This window comes from Phalangium opilio, unplaced genomic scaffold (assembly GCF_054372755.1).
Source record: "Phalangium opilio isolate 3A_F unplaced genomic scaffold, DU_Popi_V2 ptg000026l_1, whole genome shotgun sequence".
Lineage (NCBI taxonomy): Eukaryota > Metazoa > Arthropoda > Arachnida > Opiliones > Phalangiidae > Phalangium > Phalangium opilio.
In genome coordinates this window covers 1,222,061-1,245,163 of record NW_028324157.1, presented here as the reverse complement: position 1 = coordinate 1,245,163, position 23,103 = coordinate 1,222,061, and the positions used below count along the sequence as shown (strand labels likewise).

The 23,103-nt window shown below is 44.0% G+C and overlaps 6 non-coding genes across 6 annotated transcripts; all 6 read left to right on the top strand.

The window, feature by feature from the left end:
• The first annotated feature begins 585 nt into the window (after positions 1-585).
• Positions 586-658, top strand: TRNAK-UUU (transfer RNA lysine (anticodon UUU)). Its single transcript has one exon. It is a non-coding gene; the product is annotated as a tRNA-Lys (tRNA).
• A 6,665-nt stretch (positions 659-7,323) lies between these two features.
• Positions 7,324-7,396, top strand: TRNAK-UUU (transfer RNA lysine (anticodon UUU)). Its single transcript has one exon. It is a non-coding gene; the product is annotated as a tRNA-Lys (tRNA).
• Positions 7,397-11,124: 3,728 nt separating this feature from the next.
• On the top strand, positions 11,125-11,197 carry TRNAK-UUU (transfer RNA lysine (anticodon UUU)). Its single transcript has one exon. It is a non-coding gene; the product is annotated as a tRNA-Lys (tRNA).
• Positions 11,198-18,868: 7,671 nt separating this feature from the next.
• On the top strand, positions 18,869-18,941 carry TRNAN-GUU (transfer RNA asparagine (anticodon GUU)). Its single transcript has one exon. It is a non-coding gene; the product is annotated as a tRNA-Asn (tRNA).
• A 2,263-nt stretch (positions 18,942-21,204) lies between these two features.
• On the top strand, positions 21,205-21,277 carry TRNAN-GUU (transfer RNA asparagine (anticodon GUU)). Its single transcript has one exon. It is a non-coding gene; the product is annotated as a tRNA-Asn (tRNA).
• Positions 21,278-22,373: 1,096 nt separating this feature from the next.
• TRNAK-UUU (transfer RNA lysine (anticodon UUU)) lies at positions 22,374-22,446 on the top strand. Its single transcript has one exon. It is a non-coding gene; the product is annotated as a tRNA-Lys (tRNA).
• The last annotated feature ends 657 nt before the right edge of the window (positions 22,447-23,103 follow it).

Sequence of the window (23,103 nt, the reverse complement as noted above, 5' to 3'; positions counted from 1 at the left end):
TAGCTTCCGTGGCGTAATGGTTAGCGCGTTCGGCTGTTAACCGAAAGGTTGTTGGTTCGAGCCCACCCGGGAGCGTTGTTTTGAAGTTTTATAAGTAACGTAAAAGTCAAAGTTTTTCAACAATACCAGACGACCATTTAATTTCTAAGCTTCCGTGGCGCAATGGTTAGCGCGTTCGGCTGTTAACCGAAAGGTTGTTGGTTCGAGCCCACCCGGGAGCGTTGTTTTGAAGTTTTAAACAAACCTAAAAGTCAAAGTTTTTCCACAATACCAGACGACCATTTAATTTCTAAGCTTCCGTGGTGCAATGGTTAGCGCGTACGGCTGTTAACCGAAAGGTTGGTGGTTCGAGCCCACCCGGGAGCGTTGTTTTGAAGTTTTATAAGTAACGTAAAAGTCAAAGTTTTTCCACAATACCAGACGACCATTTAATTTCTAAGCTTCCGTGGTGCAATGGTTAGCGCGTTCGGCTGTTAACCGAAAGGTTGGTGGTTCGAGCCCACCCGAGAGCGTTGTATTTAAGTTTTATAAGTAACGTAAAAGTCAAAGTTTTTCCACAATACCAGACGACCATTTACTTTCTAAGCTTCCGTGGTGCAATGGTTAGCGCGTTCGGCTTTTAACCGAAAGGTTGGTGGTTCGAGCCCACCCGGGAGCGTTGTTTTGAAGTTTTATAAGTAACGTAAAAGTCAAAGTTTTTCCACAATACCAGACGACCATTTAATTTCTAAGCTTCCGTGGCGCAATGGTTAGCGCGTTAGGCTGTTAACCGAAAGGTTGGTGGTTCGAGCACACACGGGAGCGTTGTTTTGAAGTTTTAAACAAACGTAAAAGTCAAAGTTTTTCCACTATACCAGACGACCATTTAATTTCTAAGCTTCCGTGGTGCAATGGTTAGCGCGTTCGGCTGTTAACCGAAAGGTTGGTGGTTCGAGCCCACCCGGGAGCATTGTTTTGAAGTTTTATAAGTAACGTAAAAGTCAAAGTTTTTCCACAATACCAGACGACCATTTAATTTCTAAGCTTCCGTGGTGCAATGGTTAGCGCGTACGGCTGTTAACCGTAAGGTTGGTGGTTCGAGCCCACCCGGGAGCGTTGTTTTGAAGTTTTATAAGTAACGTAAAAGTCAAAGTTTTTCCACAATACCAGACGACCATTTAATTTCTAAGCTTCCGTGGCGCAATGGTTAGCGCGTTCGGCTGTTAACCGAAAGGTTGTTGGTTCGAGCCCACCCGGGAGCGTTGTTTTAAAGTTTTAAACAAACCTAAAAGTCAAAGTTTTTCCACAATACCAGACGACCATCTAATTTCTAAGCTTCCGTGGTGCAATGGTTAGCGCGTACGGCTGTTAACCGAAAGGTTGGTGGTTCGAGCCCACCCGGGAGCGTTGTTTTGAAGTTTTATAAGTAACGTAAAAGTCAAAGTTTTTCCACAATACCAGACGACCATTTAATTTCTAAGCTTCCGTGGTGCAATGGTTAGCGCGTACGGCTGTTAACCGAAAGGTTGGTGGTTCGAGCCCACCCGGGAGCGTTGTTTTGAAGTTTTATAAGTAACGTAAAAGTCAAAGTTTTTCCACAATACCAGACGACCATTTAATTTCTAAGCTTCCGTGGTGCAATGGTTAGCGCGTTCGGCTGTTAACCGAAAGGTTGGTGGTTCGAGCCCACCCGGGAGCGTTGTTTTGAAGTTTTATAAGTAACGTAAAAGTCAAAGTTTTTCCACAATACCTGACGACCATTTAATTTCTAAGCTTCCGTGGTGCAATGGTTAGCTCGTACGGCTGTTAACCGTAAGGTTGGTGGTTCGAGCCCACCCGGGAGCGTTGTTTTGAAGTTTTATAAGTAACAAAAAAATATTCAAAGTTTTTCCACAATACCAGACGACCATTTAATTTCTAAGCTTCCGTGGTGCAATGGTTAGCGCGTACGGCTGTTAACCGTAAGGTTGGTGGTTCGAGCCCACCCGGGAGCGTTGTTTTGAAGTTTTATAAGTAACGTAAAAGTCAAAGTTTTTCCACAATACCAGACGACCATTTAATTTCTAAGCTTCCGTGGCGCAATGGTTAGCGCGTTCGGCTGTTAACCGAAAGGTTGTTGGTTCGAGCCCACCCGGGAGCGTTGTTTTAAAGTTTTAAACAAACCTAAAAGTCAAAGTTTTTCCACAATACCAGACGACCATCTAATTTCTAAGCTTCCGTGGTGCAATGGTTAGCGCGTACGGCTGTTAACCGAAAGGTTGGTGGTTCGAGCCCACCCGGGAGCGTTGTTTTGAAGTTTTATAAGTAACGTAAAAGTCAAAGTTTTTCCACAATACCAGACGACCATTTAATTTCTAAGCTTCCGTGGTGCAATGGTTAGCGCGTACGGCTGTTAACCGTAAGGTTGGTGGTTCGAGCCCCCCCGGGAGCGTTGTTTTGAAGTTTTATAAGTAACAAAAAAATATTCAAAGTTTTTCCACAATACCAGACGACCATTTAATTTCTAAGCTTCCGTGGCGCAATGGTTAGCGCGTTCGGCGGTTAACCGAAAGGTTGGTGGTTCGAGCCCACCCGGGAGCGTTGTTTTGAAGTTTTAAACAAACCTGAAAGTCAAAGTTTTTCCACAATACCAGACGACCATCTCATTTCTGAGCTTCCGTGGTGCAATGGTTAGCGCGTTCGGCTGTTAACCGAAAGGTTGGTGGTTCGAGCCCACCCGGGAGCGTTGTTTTGAAGTTTTAAACAAACGTAAAAGTCAAAGATTTTCCACAATACCAGACGACCATTTAATTTCAAAGCTTTCGTGGTGCAATGGTTAGCGCGTACGGCTGTTAACCGTAAGGTTGGTGGTTCGAGCCCACCCGGGAGCGTTGTTTTGAAGTTTTATAAGTAACAAAAAAATATTCAAAGTTTTTCCACAATACCAGACGACCATTTAATTTCTAAGCTTCCGTGGCGCAATGGTTTGCGCGTTCGGCGGTTAACCGAAAGGTTGGTGGTTCGAGCCCACCCGGGAGCGTTGTTTTTAAGTTTTATAAGTAACGTAAAAGTCAAAGTTTTTCCACAATACCAGACGACCATTTATTTTCTAAGCTTCCGTGGTGCAATGGTTAGCGCGTTCGGCTGTTAACCGAAAGGTTGGTGGTTCGAGCACACCCGGGAGCGTTGTTTTGAAGTTTTAAACAAACGTAAAAGTCAAAGATTTTCCACAATACCAGACGACCATTTAATTTCAAAGCTTCCGTGGTGCAATGGTTAGCGCGTTCGGCTGTTAACCGAAAGGTTGGTGGTTCGAGCCCACCCGGGAGCGTTGTTTTGAAGTTTTATAAGTAACGTAAAAGTCAAGGTTTTTCCACAATACCAGACGACCATTTAATTTCTAAGCTTCCGTGGCGCAATGGTTAGCGCGTTAGGCTGTTAACCGAAAGGTTGGTGGTTCGAGCCCACCCGAATGCGTTGTTTTGAAGTTTTATAAGTAACGTAAAAGTCAAAGTTTTTCTACAATACCAGACGACCATTTCATTTATAAGCTTCCGTGGCGCAATGGTTAGCGCGTTAGGCTGTTAACCGAAAGGTTGGTGGTTCGAGCCCACCCGGGAGCGTTGTTTTGAAGTTTTATAAGTAACGTAAAAGTCAAAGTTTTTCCACAATACCAGACGACCATTTAATTTCTAAGCTTCCGTGGTGCAATGGTTAGTGCGTACGGCTGTTAACCGTAAGGTTGGTGGTTCGAGCCCACCCGGGAGCGTTGTTTTGAAGTTTTATAAGTAACAAAAAAATATTCAAAGTTTTTCCACAATACCTGACGACCATTGAATTTTTTAGCTTCCGTGGCGTAATGGTTAGCGCGTTCGGCTGTTAACCGAAAGGTTGGTGGTTCGAGCCCACCCGGGAGCGTTGTTTTGAAGTTTTATAAGTAACGTAAAAGTCAAAGTTTTTCAACAATACCTGACGACCATTTAATTTCTAAGCTTCCGTGGTGCAATGGTTAGCTCGTACGGCTGTTAACCGTAAGGTTGGTGGTTCGAGCCCACCCGGGAGCGTTGTTTTGAAGTTTTATAAGTAACAAAAAAATATTCAAAGTTTTTCCACAATACCAGACGACCATTTAATTTCTAAGCTTCCGTGGTGCAATGGTTAGCGCGTACGGCTGTTAACCGAAAGGTTGGTGGTTCGAGCCCACCCGGGAGCGTTGTTTTGAAGTTTTATAAGTAACGTAAAAGTCAAAGTTTTTCCACAATACCTGACGACCATTTAATTTCTAAGCTTCCGTGGTGCAATGGTTAGCTCGTACGGCTGTTAACCGTAAGGTTGGTGGTTCGAGCCCACCCGGGAGCGTTGTTTTGAAGTTTTATAAGTAACAAAAAAATATTCAAAGTTTTTCCACAATACCAGACGACCATTTAATTTCTAAGCTTCCGTGGTGCAATGGTTAGCGCGTACGGCTGTTAACCGTAAGGTTGGTGGTTCGAGCCCACCCGGGAGCGTTGTTTTGAAGTTTTATAAGTAACGTAAAAGTCAAAGTTTTTCCACAATACCAGACGACCATTTAATTTCTAAGCTTCCGTGGCGCAATGGTTAGCGCGTTCGGCTGTTAACCGAAAGGTTGTTGGTTCGAGCCCACCCGGGAGCGTTGTTTTAAAGTTTTAAACAAACCTAAAAGTCAAAGTTTTTCCACAATACCAGACGACCATCTAATTTCTAAGCTTCCGTGGTGCAATGGTTAGCGCGTACGGCTGTTAACCGAAAGGTTGGTGGTTCGAGCCCACCCGGGAGCGTTGTTTTGAAGTTTTATAAGTAACGTAAAAGTCAAAGTTTTTCCACAATACCAGACGACCATTTAATTTCTAAGCTTCCGTGGTGCAATGGTTAGCGCGTACGGCTGTTAACCGTAAGGTTGGTGGTTCGAGCCCCCCCGGGAGCGTTGTTTTGAAGTTTTATAAGTAACAAAAAAATATTCAAAGTTTTTCCACAATACCAGACGACCATTTAATTTCTAAGCTTCCGTGGCGCAATGGTTAGCGCGTTCGGCGGTTAACCGAAAGGTTGGTGGTTCGAGCCCACCCGGGAGCGTTGTTTTGAAGTTTTAAACAAACCTGAAAGTCAAAGTTTTTCCACAATACCAGACGACCATCTCATTTCTGAGCTTCCGTGGTGCAATGGTTAGCGCGTTCGGCTGTTAACCGAAAGGTTGGTGGTTCGAGCCCACCCGGGAGCGTTGTTTTGAAGTTTTAAACAAACGTAAAAGTCAAAGATTTTCCACAATACCAGACGACCATTTAATTTCAAAGCTTTCGTGGTGCAATGGTTAGCGCGTACGGCTGTTAACCGTAAGGTTGGTGGTTCGAGCCCACCCGGGAGCGTTGTTTTGAAGTTTTATAAGTAACAAAAAAATATTCAAAGTTTTTCCACAATACCAGACGACCATTTAATTTCTAAGCTTCCGTGGCGCAATGGTTTGCGCGTTCGGCGGTTAACCGAAAGGTTGGTGGTTCGAGCCCACCCGGGAGCGTTGTTTTTAAGTTTTATAAGTAACGTAAAAGTCAAAGTTTTTCCACAATACCAGACGACCATTTATTTTCTAAGCTTCCGTGGTGCAATGGTTAGCGCGTTCGGCTGTTAACCGAAAGGTTGGTGGTTCGAGCACACCCGGGAGCGTTGTTTTGAAGTTTTAAACAAACGTAAAAGTCAAAGATTTTCCACAATACCAGACGACCATTTAATTTCAAAGCTTCCGTGGTGCAATGGTTAGCGCGTTCGGCTGTTAACCGAAAGGTTGGTGGTTCGAGCCCACCCGGGAGCGTTGTTTTGAAGTTTTATAAGTAACGTAAAAGTCAAGGTTTTTCCACAATACCAGACGACCATTTAATTTCTAAGCTTCCGTGGCGCAATGGTTAGCGCGTTAGGCTGTTAACCGAAAGGTTGGTGGTTCGAGCCCACCCGAATGCGTTGTTTTGAAGTTTTATAAGTAACGTAAAAGTCAAAGTTTTTCTACAATACCAGACGACCATTTCATTTATAAGCTTCCGTGGCGCAATGGTTAGCGCGTTAGGCTGTTAACCGAAAGGTTGGTGGTTCGAGCCCACCCGGGAGCGTTGTTTTGAAGTTTTATAAGTAACGTAAAAGTCAAAGTTTTTCCACAATACCAGACGACCATTTAATTTCTAAGCTTCCGTGGTGCAATGGTTAGTGCGTACGGCTGTTAACCGTAAGGTTGGTGGTTCGAGCCCACCCGGGAGCGTTGTTTTGAAGTTTTATAAGTAACAAAAAAATATTCAAAGTTTTTCCACAATACCTGACGACCATTGAATTTTTTAGCTTCCGTGGCGTAATGGTTAGCGCGTTCGGCTGTTAACCGAAAGGTTGGTGGTTCGAGCCCACCCGGGAGCGTTGTTTTGAAGTTTTATAAGTAACGTAAAAGTCAAAGTTTTTCAACAATACCTGACGACCATTTAATTTCTAAGCTTCCGTGGTGCAATGGTTAGCTCGTACGGCTGTTAACCGTAAGGTTGGTGGTTCGAGCCCACCCGGGAGCGTTGTTTTGAAGTTTTATAAGTAACAAAAAAATATTCAAAGTTTTTCCACAATACCAGACGACCATTTAATTTCTAAGCTTCCGTGGTGCAATGGTTAGCGCGTACGGCTGTTAACCGTAAGGTTGGTGGTTCGAGCCCACCCGGGAGCGTTGTTTTGAAGTTTTATAAGTAACAAAAAAATATTCAAAGTTTTTCCACAATACCTGACGACCATTTAATTTTTTAGCTTCCGTGGCGTAATGGTTAGCGCGTTCGGCTGTTAACCGAAAGGTTGTTGGTTCGAGCCCACCCGGGAGCGTTGTTTTGAAGTTTTATAAGTAACGTAAAAGTCAAAGTTTTTCAACAATACCAGACGACCATTTAATTTCTAAGCTTCCGTGGCGCAATGGTTAGCGCGTTCGGCTGTTAACCGAAAGGTTGTTGGTTCGAGCCCACCCGGGAGCGTTGTTTTGAAGTTTTAAACAAACCTAAAAGTCAAAGTTTTTCCACAATACCAGACGACCATTTAATTTCTAAGCTTCCGTGGTGCAATGGTTAGCGCGTACGGCTGTTAACCGAAAGGTTGGTGGTTCGAGCCCACCCGGGAGCGTTGTTTTGAAGTTTTATAAGTAACGTAAAAGTCAAAGTTTTTCCACAATACCAGACGACCATTTAATTTCTAAGCTTCCGTGGTGCAATGGTTAGCGCGTTCGGCTGTTAACCGAAAGGTTGGTGGTTCGAGCCCACCCGAGAGCGTTGTATTTAAGTTTTATAAGTAACGTAAAAGTCAAAGTTTTTCCACAATACCAGACGACCATTTACTTTCTAAGCTTCCGTGGTGCAATGGTTAGCGCGTTCGGCTTTTAACCGAAAGGTTGGTGGTTCGAGCCCACCCGGGAGCGTTGTTTTGAAGTTTTATAAGTAACGTAAAAGTCAAAGTTTTTCCACAATACCAGACGACCATTTAATTTCTAAGCTTCCGTGGCGCAATGGTTAGCGCGTTAGGCTGTTAACCGAAAGGTTGGTGGTTCGAGCACACACGGGAGCGTTGTTTTGAAGTTTTAAACAAACGTAAAAGTCAAAGTTTTTCCACTATACCAGACGACCATTTAATTTCTAAGCTTCCGTGGTGCAATGGTTAGCGCGTTCGGCTGTTAACCGAAAGGTTGGTGGTTCGAGCCCACCCGGGAGCATTGTTTTGAAGTTTTATAAGTAACGTAAAAGTCAAAGTTTTTCCACAATACCAGACGACCATTTAATTTCTAAGCTTCCGTGGTGCAATGGTTAGCGCGTACGGCTGTTAACCGTAAGGTTGGTGGTTCGAGCCCACCCGGGAGCGTTGTTTTGAAGTTTTATAAGTAACGTAAAAGTCAAAGTTTTTCCACAATACCAGACGACCATTTAATTTCTAAGCTTCCGTGGCGCAATGGTTAGCGCGTTCGGCTGTTAACCGAAAGGTTGTTGGTTCGAGCCCACCCGGGAGCGTTGTTTTAAAGTTTTAAACAAACCTAAAAGTCAAAGTTTTTCCACAATACCAGACGACCATCTAATTTCTAAGCTTCCGTGGTGCAATGGTTAGCGCGTACGGCTGTTAACCGAAAGGTTGGTGGTTCGAGCCCACCCGGGAGCGTTGTTTTGAAGTTTTATAAGTAACGTAAAAGTCAAAGTTTTTCCACAATACCAGACGACCATTTAATTTCTAAGCTTCCGTGGTGCAATGGTTAGCGCGTACGGCTGTTAACCGAAAGGTTGGTGGTTCGAGCCCACCCGGGAGCGTTGTTTTGAAGTTTTATAAGTAACGTAAAAGTCAAAGTTTTTCCACAATACCAGACGACCATTTAATTTCTAAGCTTCCGTGGTGCAATGGTTAGCGCGTTCGGCTGTTAACCGAAAGGTTGGTGGTTCGAGCCCACCCGGGAGCGTTGTTTTGAAGTTTTATAAGTAACGTAAAAGTCAAAGTTTTTCCACAATACCTGACGACCATTTAATTTCTAAGCTTCCGTGGTGCAATGGTTAGCTCGTACGGCTGTTAACCGTAAGGTTGGTGGTTCGAGCCCACCCGGGAGCGTTGTTTTGAAGTTTTGTAAGTAACAAAAAAATATTCAAAGTTTTTCCACAATACCAGACGACCATTTAATTTCTAAGCTTCCGTGGTGCAATGGTTAGCGCGTACGGCTGTTAACCGTAAGGTTGGTGGTTCGAGCCCACCCGGGAGCGTTGTTTTGAAGTTTTATAAGTAACGTAAAAGTCAAAGTTTTTCCACAATACCAGACGACCATTTAATTTCTAAGCTTCCGTGGCGCAATGGTTAGCGCGTTCGGCTGTTAACCGAAAGGTTGTTGGTTCGAGCCCACCCGGGAGCGTTGTTTTAAAGTTTTAAACAAACCTAAAAGTCAAAGTTTTTCCACAATACCAGACGACCATCTAATTTCTAAGCTTCCGTGGTGCAATGGTTAGCGCGTACGGCTGTTAACCGAAAGGTTGGTGGTTCGAGCCCACCCGGGAGCGTTGTTTTGAAGTTTTATAAGTAACGTAAAAGTCAAAGTTTTTCCACAATACCAGACGACCATTTAATTTCTAAGCTTCCGTGGTGCAATGGTTAGCGCGTACGGCTGTTAACCGTAAGGTTGGTGGTTCGAGCCCCCCCGGGAGCGTTGTTTTGAAGTTTTATAAGTAACAAAAAAATATTCAAAGTTTTTCCACAATACCAGACGACCATTTAATTTCTAAGCTTCCGTGGCGCAATGGTTAGCGCGTTCGGCGGTTAACCGAAAGGTTGGTGGTTCGAGCCCACCCGGGAGCGTTGTTTTGAAGTTTTAAACAAACCTGAAAGTCAAAGTTTTTCCACAATACCAGACGACCATCTCATTTCTGAGCTTCCGTGGTGCAATGGTTAGCGCGTTCGGCTGTTAACCGAAAGGTTGGTGGTTCGAGCCCACCCGGGAGCGTTGTTTTGAAGTTTTAAACAAACGTAAAAGTCAAAGATTTTCCACAATACCAGACGACCATTTAATTTCAAAGCTTTCGTGGTGCAATGGTTAGCGCGTACGGCTGTTAACCGTAAGGTTGGTGGTTCGAGCCCACCCGGGAGCGTTGTTTTGAAGTTTTATAAGTAACAAAAAAATATTCAAAGTTTTTCCACAATACCAGACGACCATTTAATTTCTAAGCTTCCGTGGCGCAATGGTTTGCGCGTTCGGCGGTTAACCGAAAGGTTGGTGGTTCGAGCCCACCCGGGAGCGTTGTTTTTAAGTTTTATAAGTAACGTAAAAGTCAAAGTTTTTCCACAATACCAGACGACCATTTATTTTCTAAGCTTCCGTGGTGCAATGGTTAGCGCGTTCGGCTGTTAACCGAAAGGTTGGTGGTTCGAGCACACCCGGGAGCGTTGTTTTGAAGTTTTAAACAAACGTAAAAGTCAAAGATTTTCCACAATACCAGACGACCATTTAATTTCAAAGCTTCCGTGGTGCAATGGTTAGCGCGTTCGGCTGTTAACCGAAAGGTTGGTGGTTCGAGCCCACCCGGGAGCGTTGTTTTGAAGTTTTATAAGTAACGTAAAAGTCAAGGTTTTTCCACAATACCAGACGACCATTTAATTTCTAAGCTTCCGTGGCGCAATGGTTAGCGCGTTAGGCTGTTAACCGAAAGGTTGGTGGTTCGAGCCCACCCGAATGCGTTGTTTTGAAGTTTTATAAGTAACGTAAAAGTCAAAGTTTTTCTACAATACCAGACGACCATTTCATTTATAAGCTTCCGTGGCGCAATGGTTAGCGCGTTAGGCTGTTAACCGAAAGGTTGGTGGTTCGAGCCCACCCGGGAGCGTTGTTTTGAAGTTTTATAAGTAACGTAAAAGTCAAAGTTTTTCCACAATACCAGACGACCATTTAATTTCTAAGCTTCCGTGGTGCAATGGTTAGTGCGTACGGCTGTTAACCGTAAGGTTGGTGGTTCGAGCCCACCCGGGAGCGTTGTTTTGAAGTTTTATAAGTAACAAAAAAATATTCAAAGTTTTTCCACAATACCTGACGACCATTTAATTTTTTAGCTTCCGTGGCGTAATGGTTAGCGCGTTCGGCTGTTAACCGAAAGGTTGGTGGTTCGAGCCCACCCGGGAGCGTTGTTTTGAAGTTTTATAAGTAACGTAAAAGTCAAAGTTTTTCAACAATACCAGACGACCATTTAATTTCTAAGCTTCCGTGGCGCAATGGTTAGCGCGTTCGGCTGTTAACCGAAAGGTTGTTGGTTCGAGCCCACCCGGGAGCGTTGTTTTGAAGTTTTAAACAAACCTAAAAGTCAAAGTTTTTCCACAATACCAGACGACCATTTAATTTCTAAGCTTCCGTGGTGCAATGGTTTGCGCGTACGGCTGTTAACCGAAAGGTTGGTGGTTCGAGCCCACCCGGGAGCGTTGTTTTGAAGTTTTATAAGTAACGTAAAAGTCAAAGTTTTTCCACAATACCAGACGACCATTTAATTTCTAAGCTTCCGTGGTGCAATGGTTAGCGCGTTCGGCTGTTAACCGAAAGGTTGGTGGTTCGAGCCCACCCGAGAGCGTTGTATTTAAGTTTTATAAGTAACGTAAAAGTCAAAGTTTTTCCACAATACCAGACGACCATTTACTTTCTAAGCTTCCGTGGTGCAATGGTTAGCGCGTTCGGCTTTTAACCGAAAGGTTGGTGGTTCGAGCCCACCCGGGAGCGTTGTTTTGAAGTTTTATAAGTAACGTAAAAGTCAAAGTTTTTCCACAATACCAGACGACCATTTAATTTCTAAGCTTCCGTGGCGCAATGGTTAGCGCGTTAGGCTGTTAACCGAAAGGTTGGTGGTTCGAGCACACACGGGAGCGTTGTTTTGAAGTTTTAAACAAACGTAAAAGTCAAAGTTTTTCCACTATACCAGACGACCATTTAATTTCTAAGCTTCCGTGGTGCAATGGTTAGCGCGTTCGGCTGTTAACCGAAAGGTTGGTGGTTCGAGCCCACCCGGGAGCATTGTTTTGAAGTTTTATAAGTAACGTAAAAGTCAAAGTTTTTCCACAATACCAGACGACCATTTAATTTCTAAGCTTCCGTGGTGCAATGGTTAGCGCGTACGGCTGTTAACCGTAAGGTTGGTGGTTCGAGCCCACCCGGGAGCGTTGTTTTGAAGTTTTATAAGTAACGTAAAAGTCAAAGTTTTTCCACAATACCAGACGACCATTTAATTTCTAAGCTTCCGTGGCGCAATGGTTAGCGCGTTCGGCTGTTAACCGAAAGGTTGTTGGTTCGAGCCCACCCGGGAGCGTTGTTTTAAAGTTTTAAACAAACCTAAAAGTCAAAGTTTTTCCACAATACCAGACGACCATCTAATTTCTAAGCTTCCGTGGTGCAATGGTTAGCGCGTACGGCTGTTAACCGAAAGGTTGGTGGTTCGAGCCCACCCGGGAGCGTTGTTTTGAAGTTTTATAAGTAACGTAAAAGTCAAAGTTTTTCCACAATACCAGACGACCATTTAATTTCTAAGCTTCCGTGGTGCAATGGTTAGCGCGTACGGCTGTTAACCGAAAGGTTGGTGGTTCGAGCCCACCCGGGAGCGTTGTTTTGAAGTTTTATAAGTAACGTAAAAGTCAAAGTTTTTCCACAATACCAGACGACCATTTAATTTCTAAGCTTCCGTGGTGCAATGGTTAGCGCGTTCGGCTGTTAACCGAAAGGTTGGTGGTTCGAGCCCACCCGGGAGCGTTGTTTTGAAGTTTTATAAGTAACGTAAAAGTCAAAGTTTTTCCACAATACCTGACGACCATTTAATTTCTAAGCTTCCGTGGTGCAATGGTTAGCTCGTACGGCTGTTAACCGTAAGGTTGGTGGTTCGAGCCCACCCGGGAGCGTTGTTTTGAAGTTTTATAAGTAACAAAAAAATATTCAAAGTTTTTCCACAATACCAGACGACCATTTAATTTCTAAGCTTCCGTGGTGCAATGGTTAGCGCGTACGGCTGTTAACCGTAAGGTTGGTGGTTCGAGCCCACCCGGGAGCGTTGTTTTGAAGTTTTATAAGTAACGTAAAAGTCAAAGTTTTTCCACAATACCAGACGACCATTTAATTTCTAAGCTTCCGTGGCGCAATGGTTAGCGCGTTCGGCTGTTAACCGAAAGGTTGTTGGTTCGAGCCCACCCGGGAGCGTTGTTTTAAAGTTTTAAACAAACCTAAAAGTCAAAGTTTTTCCACAATACCAGACGACCATCTAATTTCTAAGCTTCCGTGGTGCAATGGTTAGCGCGTACGGCTGTTAACCGAAAGGTTGGTGGTTCGAGCCCACCCGGGAGCGTTGTTTTGAAGTTTTATAAGTAACGTAAAAGTCAAAGTTTTTCCACAATACCAGACGACCATTTAATTTCTAAGCTTCCGTGGTGCAATGGTTAGCGCGTACGGCTGTTAACCGTAAGGTTGGTGGTTCGAGCCCCCCCGGGAGCGTTGTTTTGAAGTTTTATAAGTAACAAAAAAATATTCAAAGTTTTTCCACAATACCAGACGACCATTTAATTTCTAAGCTTCCGTGGCGCAATGGTTAGCGCGTTCGGCGGTTAACCGAAAGGTTGGTGGTTCGAGCCCACCCGGGAGCGTTGTTTTGAAGTTTTAAACAAACCTGAAAGTCAAAGTTTTTCCACAATACCAGACGACCATCTCATTTCTGAGCTTCCGTGGTGCAATGGTTAGCGCGTTCGGCTGTTAACCGAAAGGTTGGTGGTTCGAGCCCACCCGGGAGCGTTGTTTTGAAGTTTTAAACAAACGTAAAAGTCAAAGATTTTCCACAATACCAGACGACCATTTAATTTCAAAGCTTTCGTGGTGCAATGGTTAGCGCGTACGGCTGTTAACCGTAAGGTTGGTGGTTCGAGCCCACCCGGGAGCGTTGTTTTGAAGTTTTATAAGTAACAAAAAAATATTCAAAGTTTTTCCACAATACCAGACGACCATTTAATTTCTAAGCTTCCGTGGCGCAATGGTTTGCGCGTTCGGCGGTTAACCGAAAGGTTGGTGGTTCGAGCCCACCCGGGAGCGTTGTTTTTAAGTTTTATAAGTAACGTAAAAGTCAAAGTTTTTCCACAATACCAGACGACCATTTATTTTCTAAGCTTCCGTGGTGCAATGGTTAGCGCGTTCGGCTGTTAACCGAAAGGTTGGTGGTTCGAGCACACCCGGGAGCGTTGTTTTGAAGTTTTAAACAAACGTAAAAGTCAAAGATTTTCCACAATACCAGACGACCATTTAATTTCAAAGCTTCCGTGGTGCAATGGTTAGCGCGTTCGGCTGTTAACCGAAAGGTTGGTGGTTCGAGCCCACCCGGGAGCGTTGTTTTGAAGTTTTATAAGTAACGTAAAAGTCAAGGTTTTTCCACAATACCAGACGACCATTTAATTTCTAAGCTTCCGTGGCGCAATGGTTAGCGCGTTAGGCTGTTAACCGAAAGGTTGGTGGTTCGAGCCCACCCGAATGCGTTGTTTTGAAGTTTTATAAGTAACGTAAAAGTCAAAGTTTTTCTACAATACCAGACGACCATTTCATTTATAAGCTTCCGTGGCGCAATGGTTAGCGCGTTAGGCTGTTAACCGAAAGGTTGGTGGTTCGAGCCCACCCGGGAGCGTTGTTTTGAAGTTTTATAAGTAACGTAAAAGTCAAAGTTTTTCCACAATACCAGACGACCATTTAATTTCTAAGCTTCCGTGGTGCAATGGTTAGTGCGTACGGCTGTTAACCGTAAGGTTGGTGGTTCGAGCCCACCCGGGAGCGTTGTTTTGAAGTTTTATAAGTAACAAAAAAATATTCAAAGTTTTTCCACAATACCTGACGACCATTGAATTTTTTAGCTTCCGTGGCGTAATGGTTAGCGCGTTCGGCTGTTAACCGAAAGGTTGGTGGTTCGAGCCCACCCGGGAGCGTTGTTTTGAAGTTTTATAAGTAACGTAAAAGTCAAAGTTTTTCAACAATACCAGACGACCATTTAATTTCTAAGCTTCCGTGGCGCAATGGTTAGCGCGTTCGGCTGTTAACCGAAAGGTTGTTGGTTCGAGCCCACCCGGGAGCGTTGTTTTGAAGTTTTAAACAAACCTAAAAGTCAAAGTTTTTCCACAATACCAGACGACCATTTAATTTCTAAGCTTCCGTGGTGCAATGGTTTGCGCGTACGGCTGTTAACCGAAAGGTTGGTGGTTCGAGCCCACCCGGGAGCGTTGTTTTGAAGTTTTATAAGTAACGTAAAAGTCAAAGTTTTTCCACAATACCAGACGACCATTTAATTTCTAAGCTTCCGTGGTGCAATGGTTAGCGCGTTCGGCTGTTAACCGAAAGGTTGGTGGTTCGAGCCCACCCGGGAGCGTTGTTTTGAAGTTTTAAACAAAGGTAAAAGTCAAAGTTTTTCCACAATACCAGACGACCATTTAATTTCTAAGCTTCCGTGGTGCAATGGTTAGCGCGTTCGGCTGTTAACCGAAAGGTTGGTGGTTCGAGCCCAACCGGGAGCGTTTTTTTGAAGTTTTATAAGTAACGTAAAAGTCAAAGTTTTTCCACAATACCAGACGACCATTTAATTTCTAAGCTTCCGTGGTGCAATGGTTAGCGCGTACGGCAGTTAACCGTAAGGTTGGTGGTTCGAGCCCACCCGGGAGCGTTGTTTTGAAGTTTTATAAGTAACAAAAAAATATTCAAAGTTTTTCCACAATACCTGACGACCATTGAATTTTTTAGCTTCCGTGGCGTAATGGTTAGCGCGTTCGGCTGTTAACCGAAAGGTTGGTGGTTCGAGCCCACCCGGGAGCGTTGTTTTGAAGTTTTATAAGTAACGTAAAAGTCAAAGTTTTTCAACAATACCAGACGACCATTTAATTTCTAAGCTTCCGTGGCGCAATGGTTAGCGCGTTCGGCTGTTAACCGAAAGGTTGTTGGTTCGAGCCCACCCGGGAGCGTTGTTTTGAAGTTTTAAACAAACCTAAAAGTCAAAGTTTTTCCACAATACCAGACGACCATTTAATTTCTAAGCTTCCGTGGTGCAATGGTTAGCTCGTACGGCTGTTAACCGAAAGGTTGGTGGTTCGAGCCCACCCGGGAGCGTTGTTTTGAAGTTTTATAAGTAACGTAAAAGTCAAAGTTTTTCCACAATACCAGACGACCATTTAATTTCTAAGCTTCCGTGGTGCAATGGTTAGCGCGTTCGGCTGTTAACCGAAAGGTTGGTGGTTCGAGCCCACCCGGGAGCGTTGTTTTGAAGTTTTAAACAAAGGTAAAAGTCAAAGTTTTTCCACAATACCAGACGACCATTTAATTTCTAAGCTTCCGTGGTGCAATGGTTAGCGCGTTCGGCTGTTAACCGAAAGGTTGGTGGTTCGAGCCCAACCGGGAGCGTTTTTTTGAAGTTTTATAAGTAACGTAAAAGTCAAAGTTTTTCTACAATACCAGACGACCATTTCATTTATAAGCTTCCGTGGCGTAATGGTTAGCGCGTTAGGCTGTTAACCGAAAGGTTGGTGGTTCGAGCCCACCCGGGAGCGTTGTTTTGAAGTTTTATAAGTAACGTAAAAGTCAAAGTTTTTCAACAATACCAGACGACCATTTAATTTCTAAGCTTCCGTGGCGCAATGGTTAGCGCGTTCGGCTGTTAACCGAAAGGTTGTTGGTTCGAGCCCACCCGGGAGCGTTGTTTTGAAGTTTTAAACAAACCTAAAAGTCAAAGTTTTTCCACAATACCAGACGACCATTTAATTTCTAAGCTTCCGTGGTGCAATGGTTTGCGCGTACGGCTGTTAACCGAAAGGTTGGTGGTTCGAGCCCACCCGGGAGCGTTGTTTTGAAGTTTTATAAGTAACGTAAAAGTCAAAGTTTTTCCACAATACCAGACGACCATTTAATTTCTAAGCTTCCGTGGTGCAATGGTTAGCGCGTTCGGCTGTTAACCGAAAGGTTGGTGGTTCGAGCCCACCCGGGAGCGTTGTTTTGAAGTTTTAAACAAAGGTAAAAGTCAAAGTTTTTCCACAATACCAGACGACCATTTAATTTCTAAGCTTCCGTGGTGCAATGGTTAGCGCGTTCGGCTGTTAACCGAAAGGTTGGTGGTTCGAGCCCAACCGGGAGCGTTTTTTTGAAGTTTTATAAGTAACGTAAAAGTCAAAGTTTTTCCACAATACCAGACGACCATTTAATTTCTAAGCTTCCGTGGTGCAATGGTTAGCGCGTACGGCTGTTAACCGTAAGGTTGGTGGTTCGAGCCCACCCGGGAGCGTTGTTTTGAAGTTTTATAAGTAACAAAAAAATATTCAAAGTTTTTCCACAATACCTGACGACCATTGAATTTTTTAGCTTCCGTGGCGTAATGGTTAGCGCGTTCGGCTGTTAACCGAAAGGTTGGTGGTTCGAGCCCACCCGGGAGCGTTGTTTTGAAGTTTTATAAGTAACGTAAAAGTCAAAGTTTTTCAACAATACCAGACGACCATTTAATTTCTAAGCTTCCGTGGCGCAATGGTTAGCGCGTTCGGCTGTTAACCGAAAGGTTGTTGGTTCGAGCCCACCCGGGAGCGTTGTTTTGAAGTTTTAAACAAACCTAAAAGTCAAAGTTTTTCCACAATACCAGACGACCATTTAATTTCTAAGCTTCCGTGGTGCAATGGTTAGCTCGTACGGCTGTTAACCGAAAGGTTGGTGGTTCGAGCCCACCCGGGAGCGTTGTTTTGAAGTTTTATAAGTAACGTAAAAGTCAAAGTTTTTCCACAATACCAGACGACCATTTAATTTCTAAGCTTCCGTGGTGCAATGGTTAGCGCGTTCGGCTGTTAACCGAAAGGTTGGTGGTTCGAGCCCACCCGGGAGCGTTGTTTTGAAGTTTTAAACAAAGGTAAAAGTCAAAGTTTTTCCACAATACCAGACGACCATTTAATTTCTAAGCTTCCGTGGTGCAATGGTTAGCGCGTTCGGCTGTTAACCGAAAGGTTGGTGGTTCGAGCCCAACCGGGAGCGTTTTTTTGAAGTTTTATAAGTAACGTAAAAGTCAAAGTTTTTCCACAATACCAGACGACCATTTCATTTCTAAGCTTCCGTGGCGCAATGGTTAGCGCGTTAGGCTGTTAACCGAAAGGTTGGTGGTTCGAGCCCACCCGGATGCGTTGTTTTGAAGTTTTATAAGTAACGTAAAAGTCAAAGTTTTTCTACAATACCAGACGACCATTTCATTTATAAGCTTCCGTGGCGTAATGGTTAGCGCGTTAGGTTGTTAACCGAAAGGTTGGTGGTTCGAGCCCACCCGGGAGCGTTGTTTTGAAGTTTTATAAGTAACGTAAAAGTCAAAGTTTTTCCACAATACCAGACGACCATTTATCTTCTAAGCTTCCGTGGTGCAATGGTTAGCGCGTTCGGCTGTTAACCGAAAGGTTGGTGGTTCGAGCCCACCCGGGAGCATTGTTTTCAAGTTTTATAAGTAACGTAAAAGTCAAGGTTTTTCCAAAATAGAAGACGACCATATAATTTCTAAGCTTCCGTGGTGCAATGGTTAGCGCGTTCGGCTGTTAACCGAAAGGTTGCTGGTTCGAGCCCACCCGGGAGCGTTGTTTTGAAGTTTTATAAGTAACGTAAAAGTCAAAGTTTTTCCACAATACCAGACGACCATTTACTTTCTAAGCTTCCGTGGTGCAATGGTTAGCGCGTACGGCTGTTAACCGTAGGGTTGGTGGTTCGAGCCCACCCGGGAGCGTTGTTTTGAAGTTTTATAAGTAACAAAAAAATATTCAAAGTTTTTCCACAATACCAGACGACCATTTAATTTCTAAGCTTCCGTGGCGCAATGGTTAGCGCGTTCGGCGGTTAACCGAAAGGTTGGTGGTTCGAGCCCACCCGGGAGCGTTGTTTTTAAGTTTTATAAGTAACGTAAAAGTCAAAGTTTTTCCACAATACCAGACGACCATTTATTTTCTAAGCTTCCGTGGTGCAATGGTTAGCGCGTTCGGCTGTTAACCGAAAGGTTGGTGGTTCGAGCACACCCGGGAGCGTTGTTTTGAAGTTTTAAACAAACGTAAAAGTCAAAGATTTTCCACAATACCAGACGACCATTTAATTTCAAAGCTTCCGTGGTGCAATGGTTAGCGCGTTCGGCTGTTAACCGAAAGGTTGGTGGTTCGAGCCCACCCGGGAGTGTTGTTTTGAAGTTTTATAAGTAACGTAAAAGTCAAGGTTTTTCCACAATACCAGACGACCATTTAATTTCTAAGCTTCCGTGGTGCAATGGTTAGCGCGTTCGGCTGTTAACCGAAAGGTTGGTGGTTCGAGCCCACCCGGATGCGTTGTTTTGAAGTTTTATAAGTAACGTAAAAGTCAAAGTTTTTCTACAATACCAGACGACCATTTCATTTATAAGCTTCCGTGGCGCAATGGTTAGCGCGTTCGGCTGTTAACCGAAAGGTTGGTGGTTCGAGCCCACCCGGGAGCGTTGTTTTGAAGTTTTATAAGTAACGTAAAAGTCAGGTTTTCCACAATACCAGACGACCATTTAATTTCTAAGCTTCCGTGGTGCAATGGTTAGCTCGTACGGCTGTTAACCGTAAGGTTGTTGGTTCGAGCTCACCCGGGAGCGTTGTTTTAAAGTTTTAAACAAACCTAAAAGTCAAATTTTTTCCACAATACCAGACGACCATCTAATTTCTAAGCTTCCGTGGTGCAATGGTTAGCGCGTACGGCTGTTAACCGAAAGGTTGGTGGTTCGAGCCCACCCGGGAGCGTTGTTTTGAAGTTTTATAAGTAACGTAAAAGTCAAAGTTTTTCCACAATACCAGACGACCATTTAATTTCTAAGCTTCCGTGGCGCAATGGTTAGCGCGTTCGGCTGTTAACCGAAAGGTTGGTGGTTCGAGCCCACCCGGGAGTGTTGTTTTGAAGTTTTAAACAAACGTAAAAGTCAAAGTTTTTCCACAATACCAGACGACCATTTAATTTCTAAGCTTCCGTGGTGCAATGGTTAGCGCGTTCGGCTGTTAACCGAAAGGTTGGTGGTTCGAGCCCAACCGGGAGCGTTGTTTTGAAGTTTTATAAGTAACGTAAAAGTCAAAGTTTTTCCACAATACCAGACGACCATTTAATTTCTAAGCTTCCGTGGCGCAATGGATAGCGCGTTAGGCTGTTAACCGAAAGGTTGGTGGTTCGAGCCCACCCGGTTGCGTTGTTTTGAAGTTTTATAAGTAACGTAAAAGTCAAAGTTTTTCTACAATACCAGACGACCATTTCGTTTATAAGCTTCCGTGGCGCAATGGTTAGCGCGTTCGGCGGTTAACCGAAAGGTTGGTGGTTCGAGCCCACCCGGGAGCGTTGTTTTTAAGTTTTATAAGTAACGTAAAAGTCAAAGTTTTTCCACAATACCAGACGACCATTTATTTTCTAAGCTTCCGTGGTGCAATGGTTAGCGCGTTCGGCTGTTAACCGAAAGGTTGGTGGTTCGAGCACACCCGGGAGCGTTGTTTTGAAGTTTTAAACAAACGTAAAAGTCAAAGATTTTCCACAATACCAGACGACCATTTAATTTCAAAGCTTCCGTGGTGCAATGGTTAGCGCGTTCGGCTGTTAACCGAAAGGTTGGTGGTTCGAGCCCACCCGGGAGCGTTGTTTTGAAGTTTTATAAGTAACGTAAAAGTCAAGGTTTTTCCACAATACCAGACGACCATTTAATTTCTAAGCTTCCGTGGTGCAATGGTTAGCGCGTTCGGCTGTTAACCGAAAGGTTGGTGGTTCGAGCCCACCCGGATGCGTTGTTTTGAAGTTTTATAAGTAACAAAAAAATATTCAAAGTTTTTCCACAATACCAGACGACCATTTAATTTCTAAGCTTCCGTGGCGCAATGGTTAGCGCGTTCGGCGGTTAACCGAAAGGTTGGTGGTTCGAGCCCACCCGGGAGCGTTGTTTTTAAGTTTTATAAGTAACGTAAAAGTCAAAGTTTTTCCACAATACCAGACGACCATTTATTTTCTAAGCTTCCGTGGTGCAATGGTTAGCGCGTTCGGCTGTTAACCGAAAGGTTGGTGGTTCGAGCACACCCGGGAGCGTTGTTTTGAAGTTTTAAACAAACGTAAAAGTCAAAGATTTTCCACAATACCAGACGACCACTTAATTTCACAGCTTCCGTGGTGCAATGGTTAGCGCGTTCGGCTGTTAACCGAAAGGTTGGTGGTTCGAGCCCACCCGGGAGCGTTGTTTTGAAGTTTTATAAGTAACGTAAAAGTCAAGGTTTTTCCACAATACCAGACGACCATTTAATTTCAAAGCTTCCGTGGCGCAATGGTTAGCGCGTTAGGCTGTTAACCGAAAGGTTGGTGGTTCGAGCCCACCCGGATGCGTTGTTTTGAAGTTTTATAAGTAACGTAAAAGTCAAAGTTTTTCTACAATACCAGACGACCATTTCATTTATAAGCTTCCGTGGCGCAATGGTTAGCGCGTTAGGCTGTTAACCGAAAGGTTGGTGGTTCGAGCCCACCCGGGAGCGTTGATTTGAAGTTTTATAAGTAACGTAAAAGTCAAAGTTTTTCCACAATACCAGACGACCATTTAATTTCTAAGCTTCCGTGGTGCAATGGTTAGCGCGTACGGCTGTTAACCGTAAGGTTGGTGGTTCGAGCCCCCCCGGGAGCGTTGTTTTGAAGTTTTATAAGTAACAAAAAAATATTCAAAGTTTTTCCACAATACCAGACGACCATTTAATTTCTAAGCTTCCGTGGCGCAATGGTTAGCGCGTTCGGCTGTTAACCGAAAGGTTGGTGGTTCGAGCCCACCCGGGAGCGTTGTTTTTAAGTTTTATAAGTAACGTAAAAGCCAAAGTTTTTCCACAATACCAGACGACCATTTATTTTCTAAGCTTCCGTGGTGCAATGGTTAGCGCGTTCGGCTGTTAACCGAAAGGTTGGTGGTTCGAGCACACCCGGGAGCGTTGTTTTGAAGTTTTAAACAAACGTAAAAGTCAAAGATTTTCCACAATACCAGACGACCATTTAATTTCAAAGCTTTCGTGGTGCAATGGTTAGCGCGTTCGGCTGTTAACCGAAAGGTTGGTGGTTCGAGCCCACCCGGGAGCGTTGTTTTGAAGTTTTATAAGTAACGTAAAAGTCAAAGTTTTTCCACAATACCAGACGACCATTTAATTTCTAAGCTTCCGTGGTGCAATGGTTAGCGCGTACGGCTGTTAACCGTAAGGTTGGTGGTTCGAGCCCACCCGGGAGCGTTGTTTTGAAGTTTTATAAGTAACAAAAAAATATTCAAAGTTTTTCCACAATACCTGACGACCATTTAATTTTTTAGCTTCCGTGGCGTAATGGTTAGCGCGTTCGGCTGTTAACCGAAAGGTTGTTGGTTCGAGCCCACCCGGGAGCGTTGTTTTGAAGTTTTATAAGTAACGTAAAAGTCAAAGTTTTTCAACAATACCAGACGACCATTTAATTTCTAAGCTTCCGTGGCGCAATGGTTAGCGCGTTCGGCTGTTAACCGAAAGGTTGTTGGTTCGAGCCCACCCGGGAGCGTTGTTTTGAAGTTTTAAACAAACCTAAAAGTCAAAGTTTTTCCACAATACCAGACGACCATTTAATTTCTAAGCTTCCGTGGTGCAATGGTTAGCGCGTACGGCTGTTAACCGAAAGGTTGGTGGTTCGAGCCCACCCGGGAGCGTTGTTTTGAAGTTTTATAAGTAACGTAAAAGTCAAAGTTTTTCCACAATACCAGACGACCATTTAATTTCTAAGCTTCCGTGGTGCAATGGTTAGCGCGTTCGGCTGTTAACCGAAAGGTTGGTGGTTCGAGCCCACCCGAGAGCGTTGTATTTAAGTTTTATAAGTAACGTAAAAGTCAAAGTTTTTCCACAATACCAGACGACCATTTACTTTCTAAGCTTCCGTGGTGCAATGGTTAGCGCGTTCGGCTTTTAACCGAAAGGTTGGTGGTTCGAGCCCACCCGGGAGCGTTGTTTTGAAGTTTTATAAGTAACGTAAAAGTCAAAGTTTTTCCACAATACCAGACGACCATTTAATTTCTAAGCTTCCGTGGCGCAATGGTTAGCGCGTTAGGCTGTTAACCGAAAGGTTGGTGGTTCGAGCACACACGGGAGCGTTGTTTTGAAGTTTTAAACAAACGTAAAAGTCAAAGTTTTTCCACTATACCAGACGACCATTTAATTTCTAAGCTTCCGTGGTGCAATGGTTAGCGCGTTCGGCTGTTAACCGAAAGGTTGGTGGTTCGAGCCCACCCGGGAGCATTGTTTTGAAGTTTTATAAGTAACGTAAAAGTCAAAGTTTTTCCACAATACCAGACGACCATTTAATTTCTAAGCTTCCGTGGTGCAATGGTTAGCGCGTACGGCTGTTAACCGTAAGGTTGGTGGTTCGAGCCCACCCGGGAGCGTTGTTTTGAAGTTTTATAAGTAACGTAAAAGTCAAAGTTTTTCCACAATACCAGACGACCATTTAATTTCTAAGCTTCCGTGGCGCAATGGTTAGCGCGTTCGGCTGTTAACCGAAAGGTTGTTGGTTCGAGCCCACCCGGGAGCGTTGTTTTAAAGTTTTAAACAAACCTAAAAGTCAAAGTTTTTCCACAATACCAGACGACCATCTAATTTCTAAGC